Source organism: Cryptomeria japonica, chromosome 9, assembly GCF_030272615.1.
Source record: "Cryptomeria japonica chromosome 9, Sugi_1.0, whole genome shotgun sequence".
In the NCBI taxonomy this organism is placed as follows: Eukaryota; Viridiplantae; Streptophyta; class Pinopsida; order Cupressales; family Cupressaceae; genus Cryptomeria; species Cryptomeria japonica.
In genome coordinates, this window is record NC_081413.1 from 478,223,049 (window position 1) to 478,233,483 (window position 10,435).

Below are 10,435 nucleotides of genomic sequence, written 5' to 3' on the forward strand. Positions count from 1 at the left end.
ACCATTAGCTTTCTTTGAAATAAAACTAGATTGAAAACTCCAAATTTTAAATATTATTTGGAATTCCACAGATCTATGTTAAAATTTGTACTCCATGCAAGGTTTGAACTACTTGAGCTGTGTTTTTTTTATTGTTGGAGAACATTTGATTTTTCTTGTTAGTTGTTGGGCAACATTTTTTGCTATTGGGCAGCATTCTAAATAAGTTGTATAATGCTCTCTATTGTACGATTCTTTGATATGTAATAAAATCTTCTTTTTCCAAAAAAATAAAAATGAAAATCTTAATAATAAATAAAAACTATATTTATTTCCTTTCTAAAAGACTAAAACAGATTTTTATTTTATTTCTTAAGATATTACAAAGAAATGAAAAAATCATTTTTTTTTTTTTGAAATAAAACTAAATAAATTTTATAGACCGAACTTCCTTGATCATTTGGAGGAAAGTAGACTAAAATAATGCTTTCCTTTGTTGAAGATCTTCAATCCCTTTGATTTCTTCTTGACTTTTTCCTCTTGCTCCCTTCCAAAAATCTTCTTTTTTTTCAATTCTCAAGTAAAATTTCCTGCAAAAATCTAGAAAGAGAAAGAGAAAGAGACACTCCAAAAACAACATTTAAAAAAAAAATGTCTTCCAAAAACAAACCTTGTCCAATTCATACAACATTCTCTCAATTTATAGATTTTGGAGTTGTAAAATGATTTTTACCCTCGTAAGATAATTTTTCAAATTAGGGGAGATTTTTCAATTAATAGTTGTAAGAGAATATGCCAAAAATAAAATTGTAACTCCCTTCTTGGCAGTTTATTTATTTCATCCATTTTATCAAAAATGATTTTCGTAACTCCCTTGTCATAAAAATACCATGAATAGACATATCCTTGTCATAGAATTAATTTGTAACTCCCATGTCATCGCATATGCTAAATTAAAATTCATTCATTCCCAAATAAATAAATAAATGTTAAAATTTCCATTTGTCTTAGTACTAATAATAAATTTCCTCTCTTCTGTTATGCCATGTGTCTTGGCCTTCCCTTTTTCTCCTACACCGTGTGCTTAAAAAAAAAATGCATTAAAATAAATATAAATAAGTATTTTTCTATTAATTAAACTTTAAAATTAATTATTTGCATCTCTTTATTATTATAATGTAAAGAATATAAATATATTTATATATATGTATTTTTGGTTTCTTAGTAAAATTTGTTTTATATATATTAGTATATTATTATATTTCACCAAGTTTATTATTTAATTTAATTCATTTATTAATTTTGAGTTTGTTTGATTTATTGGTTATTTTTTTATTTATATTACAAATAAATAATTGATCAATTCTAACCTTACCCAAAATTAATCAAATAATTTTTTTGAATATTTTAACTAAGAGGGTTATGACATGTGTGTGTGTGTGTGTGTGTACATATGTACACACACACACACACACACACACACACACACACACACACACATGTATGTATGTATGTATATGTGTGTGTGTGTACACACACACATATACATACATACATACATATATATAAACAATGTTTCAATACACACATATACAAACATGCATACATACATACATAAATATAAACAATGTTTCAATTTTATGTATCTTAAAAGCACGCTAAAAAGGAAGTGAAACCTTTCTACAATAAAATTCTTCTCCATTGATGTGATTAAACTGGGAATTTCAGATTTTATCAAGAATTTTGCACGATAATGACACTTATTACAACAATAATCATTTTAATAGCAATGGTATTTGTCCAAGTGTTTCAGTGTAACATTTATTGGTGGCAATTGTAAGAGGTCAACCCAGCTTCACATTTGAATCATGTAATCACAATAACACCATCCACAAATGTAGCAATCATGTGTTGAGGTTGTGGTATACAACTTTATTGGACACCTCAATAAGTCTTAAGGATGTTTTGTAGGCCCACCATCCAGTAGGATGTTGTCCAAATTTAGGGAAGAAAAAAAAACTTCACCTTAAACAAATGATCAAGCAACAATATCTGAGAATGAATTTCTATTATTCATAGTTATACATAAACTTACACTCAACCATATTTAGAACTCCAGAAAATTTAGCTTATATTATTATCGGCGTAACCATTGCACTTCCATTTGATGCAAGCGCTACTAGTATAGACCAAAAGCAATGGGGGATTCTTCCTCCCATGAATAAAAGGGTGCATATATGCTATTATGGTTCAACTCAAGGCAGTCTATGGATATTTTAAGGATGTACATGTTTGTGATCCCAATGTGTGAGTATGGACAACACTAACCAAGTTGTATGATGCCACTTTAATTCATGTCTAATTTCATTTGGAGAGATATTATTTTCACTTAAATGATATCATAGAGTGATCATCTTGAATAGTAGGTGAGTGAAGGTGAACCATATCCTTTTGACTTTAAAGTTTGAAACTAATTACGATGTGTGGTAGCAATATATTCATCTTTAGAAGAACAAATCATTTTAGAAGGATATTGTTTTTATTTGTTTAACCCTTCCATGCCAAAAGAAGGTACACAAAAGTGGGCTCCTATCATTTATGCTTCACCCTATTGTAATTATGTCGAGAGGCATCTACAATGACATCAAAATATTCATAAACAAAAATCCATTTTTGAAATAATTTGACATGCAAATGATGGGGAAATGCATGATATATGCCATCTTCCAGCTTTTGTGGAGGTGTTATTTTATTATTCCAAATTAAATAGAACCCTTGCCACTTGTCTCTAGCTAGATTCACAACTTTTTGCATGCAGGACTTTAAGGAATTTTTTTTCTTGGTGTTTAGTTTTTTAGAAGAACATTTATTTTATAGATGATTCTCTTCTATTATAAGATATCTCTCAGCATATTTTACATATATTTTTTAAATATAGATATACTAGTTGTATATATACAATTGCGACCTTGAAATTTAATTTTTTTTTCACTCGAATGCATTCCATTTCAATGAACTATACCAAATAAATTTAATTACATCATTTCAAAGGGTCTTTTCTTTGTATTCTTTGTTGTGCTATCAATAGTTATCATCTAATTTGTGCTATAACTTAGTTTTTCTTTTATGTTTTTACCACCATCTACAGTTATTTCTATTGATATATTATTTAAATAGGATTTCTATTTTGTGCTAAAATTTGGATTTTTCCTTTTTATGTTTATCACTATCTACAATTAATTATGTTGAATTGGATTGATTTATTAAAAATAGGACTAGTTAAAGATTTTGTTCTTGAAATAAGATTAGTTAAAGATCTTTTTGATGCACAAACACAAATTTAAAAACAATAATAATAAAAAATAACTCTTAAGTAAAATAATTAGGATTTCACACACATCATCTAAAAAGTTATAGATTTTTTTAATTGAAATCGATTACAAATATCTTGCTCAAATGAGCATCAACATTACACCAATACAATATCACGGAGTTGAGTGGTTAAAGGCAAAGCGAACTATTATTTCGCCTTTTACTAAAGAATATTGTGTCTTGGCCACTCAAAGCGGCATAAGCCAATTTTTAGAGGCTTTCTCTACTACTTAGAGGAGGCCCATAGATACTCTAGATATTTACAAGCATTTGGATGCATGCATCTATTGGTATTTATTCACATTTGTAGTGATCATATCAGAATGAGTAATTTTGATTCATTTTGAATAGTAAAATAATGACTGTAGCACTCAAATGCCACCTGCTGAAGTTATCTATCTTTTGACATCCCCCTATCATAGCTTAAGACGATGGATTATAGGTGGCTAACATGCAAATTTCAATATTCATTTATTCAGTCACCTTCTTTGTTATAAATCTACTGGGTTGGGAGGGTCGGTATGACTGAATCTCCTTTACCAACTCTTGTTGTTGTAGCTTGGATCTTATCCTTTATTAAGGTCAAAATCCAAGAGCATAAACAAGAGTTGGTAGATTGAAGATTATTTGGTTGGTTAGGTCACTGGCCAATCTTGTTCCAACCTAATCGTAATCAGAATCTCAATTCTGTTTCTTTAATTTCTTTATTTTATGATCTAAAAAGATTGGTTTCCACAGGAAATTGCATGATGGTAAGAGTCTAACTTTACAGATGAATTTTCATATGATATAAATGTTTGGATAACACTAACAAATTTGCCAAGTGTTTGAGATATAACAATGCAGGCCAAACAGGTTATCTCGAGCAATTAAGGAGAGACTATAAATAACCAAAGAACAACTTCTGAGCCAAACTGCCAGAAGCTGAGGAAATGATTAATTGATTATTAAAAACAATACTTTTGGGCTTGTAAGGGAAGGGAAAATAAAAATACCCTCTCACCTGATCACCCTGGCCCGGGGTGATGATGTATTAAATCTATAACTATTATAAATGATTTGCTGGACTATGGTCTCGGGCAAGGTCGGAGGTTTTCTCGCCTCCACTCTTTCCTACCGACACTCGCATGAGTGGAGTATTGTATAATTTCAAAAATGATTAATAAAATTCTTGGCCTCGGCCTCTTATCGAAAAAAAAAACAAAAAAACATTACACCAATACAATCTCTTTATGAGCAAACACATTAAAAAAATTGCCTATGGAAGACCAAGAGTCATTACTTAGAAATCCACTTTTATTTAAATTCACCTTCTATGAATAATCAAGAATCATAACTTAGAATTCCACTTTAGTTGTCCCTATGGGAAATCAAGCTTGGGCCTCCACAATGAAAATCGAACATTTTAACTAATTAAGCTCAACCCCTTGGACAATATGAAATTATTTTTACATAATTAATTAATTTATATTTATTTTAAAATAAAGCGTCTATCTACTTCTTATTGATAACAAGAGTTTTTCTTGTTGATTAATACCATTAATATTGATATTTATTTTATTGTTTCTAAAATTAGCTAATATAATTGAGATAGGCATAATATTAAATTGAGTTTTATTTGTTAAAAACAACAAACTGTTGAATATCAGTTTTTAAAAATAAAATTACATATTTACTATCAAATGACAAGATGGGTGTAGCTGATATTTCTTGGAATATCTAGATAGACATTGAGTCCAATATTAATTGACATGAACAAACTCAATTTTAACTATACTAATCATTTTTATTTTTTTTGGAAAAGGGGTAAAAATTTATAGAATAAAAAAGTGCAAAACAAATCCAAAGGGCAACCAACACAACAAAGAGAGCAAAACAAGAAACACCAACCAAAAGGTGACCCAAAGAGTGTCATAAATAACCAATCATGTCATACAAAACAATCTTATGAAACATTTGAGCATAGTTTGGGGGAAACTAGCCCCATTCCCCAACATTTCTCTAGATGCTTAAAAGCCCATTTAGCCAAACAATCAGTTGCCTTATTCCACTCTCAAGGAACATAACAAAAGGAAACTAACTCTAAAGAGTCACTCAAACTAAGAATCTAGCTAGCCACCACAACCAAATGTCGATCAACATCCTCCAACTTTTGATTATTCATCATATACATAATAACATGAGAATTAGATTCACAAATAATCTTGCGCCATTCGAGAGCACACCCTCTTTCAAGCGCAAGGAGGAAAATTGAAGACTCCATAAAACTATTAGTTTGTTGCCCCTTATACATCGAAAAGAGGAAAACCATATTTCCCAAACCATCCTTGTCAATACCTTGACTCCCCACATGCCAAGGATTTCCACTAGAAGAGCCATCAGTATTAATATTTAGGACTCCCTGGGGTAGAGGAGAGCACTTGCCATCTCATTGGGTCTTCTTCTTAGCATGTCGACTCCTCCTAAAAGGAGATCTCTAATATCCCCACCAAAGATATTCAAATTCTGAATAACAACCATGTCACCAAGGTCCATCTTTGTAGAAAGATCACACTTTGCCAACAAGATTTCTTTCCATCATATTGATAATTATATGCCACACTTGTAACACCAACATCTTCTATCTTGAAAAATCCTACAATTTCTTTCCAACCACAATTGCCATACAATAAAAGAGGAGCAAATATCCATACAACATGGAGGAAATGAGTGTTAGTAGGGGGTTTGCGAAGATTATTCTAGGACTCGACTAGAAAATTAGCATGAACATAAGCATTCTTCCATGCTTCCCACCAAAAATGTCAAATCTCCTTGGTGGAAGCACATTGAAATAAAAACATGTGAAGTAATATCCTCATTATTATTACACATAAATAGATATAACGTCCTTGAAACTCTCTTTTCCAAGGATTCTCCCACGTGAGAAATCTATTTTGTACAACTAGCCAAAATAAAAAATTACACTTGGGACAAACAAACCTACTCCACACCTACTTCCACCAAGGAACATTCACCTTCCCATAAGTTAATCTATCCAACTCCATATAGCTTGAAGTCATCGAAAACTTACCCTTTGAATCTGGGACCTAAGCTAGAACATCCTTTCCCTCTAGGGAGTTACACATTCTTCCCCTCAAAATCTAAGCAAGATTGTCTCAAGCATCCATTGATCCTCTAGGAGGCCATTCACCCAACTCTTTCTATCTAGCCACTTCCCCTTGCCCCAAATACAAGGTAGCTTAAAATCCTCAACTCTACTCCAACCCGCTCTAAGAAAGCTATCACATAAAGACTACAACTAAGGAAATTCCAAGATAATGGGTGGGTGACCATCCCAAGAGTCATGCTAGAACATAGCTTCAATACCTTTATTTCATATCCAAAAAATCCCTTGCTTAACTAGAACTGTGCTCCCCTCCTTAGAGTGTATCAGTCATAGATGCATCATCTCCAAAAAAGCTCAGCATCCAAAACATGGCCATTCATGCCTGCTTGACACAAGCCAAGTCACCATCCTATAATGGCCTACAAATAGAATCGCACTTAACCAAACTTCACTTTTAAGAATGCTATTTACCCATCCACAAAAAATGTTGGGAGCCTAAACCACAAACTTCAAGGTCGTTACTCTCCTAGTAGTTTAGAGCCATATGTGAGTCTAGTGACTAACCTTCTTGCTAAGCTTGTCCAAAATATCCTACCAAAATCTACTAGGCAAAATATCTGTTGAAAGAGGAACTCCAAGATAAACAAATAGAAGAGCACTAACTAGAAACCTCAAAATTCTAGCAATCTTGACTTGAATGAGTAAAGGGGTATTAAAGAAGATAAAAGTTTTATCTTCATTAATATTTTGTCTTAAAGCTACCATATAAATATCCAAAGTCTTTCTAAAGTTAGTTGCCTTATTAATTATGCCAACACCCATGAAAGTCGTGTCATCCACAAATTGAAGATGAGAATAATGAATAGTCCATTACCCCAATTCGAGCCTTGGATCAATCCTTGCTTAACATGAGAATTAAAAATATTCCTAGCCCTTCAGCCGTTAAAATAAACAAGGGGAGAGGGGATCACCTTGCTAAAGACCTCTAAGGGCCCCAAATAGCTTTGTAGGATCACTATTAATAAGAACAATGAAATAAGAGGAAGTGATACAACTCATTATCCAATTGATCCACTCATTTCCAAAGTCAAAGGCTACAAACACTTTACGCAGGAAGGTCCATTTAACTCTATCATAATTATGCCAAAGGCATTCCCAATATGAAATGAACCACCCACTTTTTGAAGTCAATGGTTCAAAATTGAGGAGAAGGATGCAAGACTATATAATTAATCTCAATTGTATGCTTACATTCATATTAATTCTTTTTAATCTTGGTAAAAAAATTAAAAAATATATTTTAATATTATTAATTAGAAAAAAAGCATATAGAGCAATCTATCTTTTATTATTATCTTCTTTTGATAAGAAAATCTTTTCATATTATATTTCAAAAAAATTAAGATATTTTGTTTTATTTTTTTAGTCTTTAAAAAAGAAAAAAGAAAAAAAAATCAAAAAGAAAGAATTAGCTTTATTCTAATTTTTTTTTTTTTTTTAATTTTTTTTTTTTATTGAGTTTGAAATTTATTTTAATTATTTATATCTTTTTATGAAGTTAAAAATAATAATTAAAAATTATTAAAATTAATTTAATTTATAATTATTTGTCTTATTAAAAAATAATTATTGTAAATAAATTATCTTTTGAAATAAAAAATCTTTATTAATGTGATATGAACATCCTTTATGCTAAGATATTCTATCTTATTTTTTTATTTATTCTAATTATTCTTCTTCTTGTAAGGATTAACTTTTATTAAATTATATTTTTATTTTAATTATTTGTCTTTGTATTAAATTACAAATAATAATTAAAAGATATTAGAATTAATTTAATTTGTGATTTTTCTCTTATTAAAATTTTAGTTATCATAGAATAATTATATTTTAATTTTTTATTTTAATTTATATAATAAAATAAATTTCAACTTAAAATATAAATTAAAAGTCAGAGAGAGAGAGAGAGAGAGAGAGAGAGAGAGAGAGAGAGAGAGAGAGAGAGAGTTTTGAGTACTCATCTCATGCCAATAATTTAAGGATAACATGTGTCCTTGGTTTAACTTATGCTTAGGGTAGCACGTCATTTGATTATTATCTCCATCCCTATCTTTCTTGCCTATCTATATCTACTTATGTCTCCTTATATCTATCTTCCCCCTCTATCCTTCTCACTATATTTATCTCTCCCTCTCTCTCCCTCTCTCCTTATTGCTTCCTCTTTCAATTCTCTCTACTTCTATATCCTCCTTTGCCTCTCTCCCCCTCTCTATCTATTTATATATATCTTTCTCCCTCTCTCTATCTATCTCTATATCTCTCTCACTCACACACATTCCCTATTTCTCCCTCCCTATCTTTATCTCTATATCTCTCATTCACATAGACACACGTTGCCTATTTCTCCCTCCCTATCTTTATGTCTCTCTTATACACTTTTCTCCCTTCATCTCTCCTACTCTCTCTATATCCCTCTCCACCTCTCTATATATCACTTCATATATCTTTATCTTTCTATCTCTCTATATCCCCCTCTCTCATTGTTGCCCTCTTTCTATCTCTATTTCTCCCTCCTTCCATCTCTCCCTCTCACTCAACCCTTTTTGTTTTGCAAGTTATATATATTCTATCTCCCCTTTCTCTCCCTATCTCTTCCTCATTATATTCCTATACATCCCTCTCTCTCTCTCCCTCTCTATCCCTATCTCACCTTCTCTCCCCATCACTCCCTCTTTTTGTATCTCTCTACTTCTCTCTTTAATGGATAGACACATTGCATGTTTCTTCCTCCCTATCTCAATCTCTATCTATCTATCTTTCTCCACTCTATCTCTCTTCCTCTCTCTAAACCTTTCTTGATCCATTACTTTTCTTTGTCGCCTTCTTCCTCTCTCACTCTTTCCTCCTCATTCTCTATCTAGAGATCAAATCGTTACTACAACCCGTACTACAATACATATTTATTATATGCACATGAAAACACCAATACATATTTATTATATGCCTAATAAATAATATATTTAACATATATTTACAACACAAAAAAAATATGTAATTAATATTAAAAAAATATGTTTGAATATAATAAAGTTTTTAATGGGTGGTCGAATATTGCCTTCCCGCGTACCGCTCACGGCCCCACGTGGCACAAATTACCGCTACCTACATTGCCCTAAAAACTTTAGGTAAAACAAGTTTGCAGGGTGGATTTTCGTTTGTTTTTTCCTCCCCGTCGTAGTTTCTCCTCCCTGTCGTCAATGCTCCGTCTCTGCAACGCCTTGGCTCCATCTCTACAACACCTCCTTTTGGCTCTAGGTGACAGTCGCCGCTCTTCCTTCATGCGTTATCGACATCCAATTATGGTTTAGCTCCTTCGTAGTTGCATTATGCTTTGTCAATTGATGATTTCTTTGTATGTGGGTTAGGGTTTCATTTCAATGGTATGTTACAGTTTAATACTGTCAGAATCCTCACAGAGAATGGCAAAAAAATGATTGTCTCTTCGTTTTCTTTGGCAGACCTTCATTATTTTTCATTTCCCTTAATGGGTGAGTTGTTAAATGGTGTCTCTCTCTGTATAATGCCAAAATAATTACAGAGAATATAAAAAAAAATTGTTTATTGTTCGTATTTACTCGAAACCCTTTCATTATTTATGATTTCATATTATGGGTGTGTTGTTAAATTGTGTCTCTTTGTTTATAAAGCCAATATAATTACAGAGAGTGCAAAAAAAATTGGTTATTGTTTATAATTATTCTAAACCCCTTCATTATTTATCATTTTTTTAATGGGTGGGCAATTAAATGGCGTCTCTTTGTTTATAATGCCAAAATAATTACAGAGAATGCAAAAAAAATTAATTATTGTTCATAATTATTCGAAACCCCTTCTTTATTTATCATTTTATTTTATGGGTGGGTTGTTAAATGGTTCTCTCTGTTTATAATGCCAAAATAATTACATAGAGTGCAAAAA

At 31.3% G+C, this 10,435-nt stretch overlaps 1 non-coding gene across 1 annotated transcript; it reads left to right on the top strand.

The window, feature by feature from the left end:
- Positions 1-3,470: 3,470 nt before the first annotated feature.
- Positions 3,471-3,590, top strand: LOC131075995 (U5 spliceosomal RNA). Its single transcript, XR_009113294.2, has one exon. It is a non-coding gene; the product is annotated as a U5 spliceosomal RNA (small nuclear RNA).
- The last annotated feature ends 6,845 nt before the right edge of the window (positions 3,591-10,435 follow it).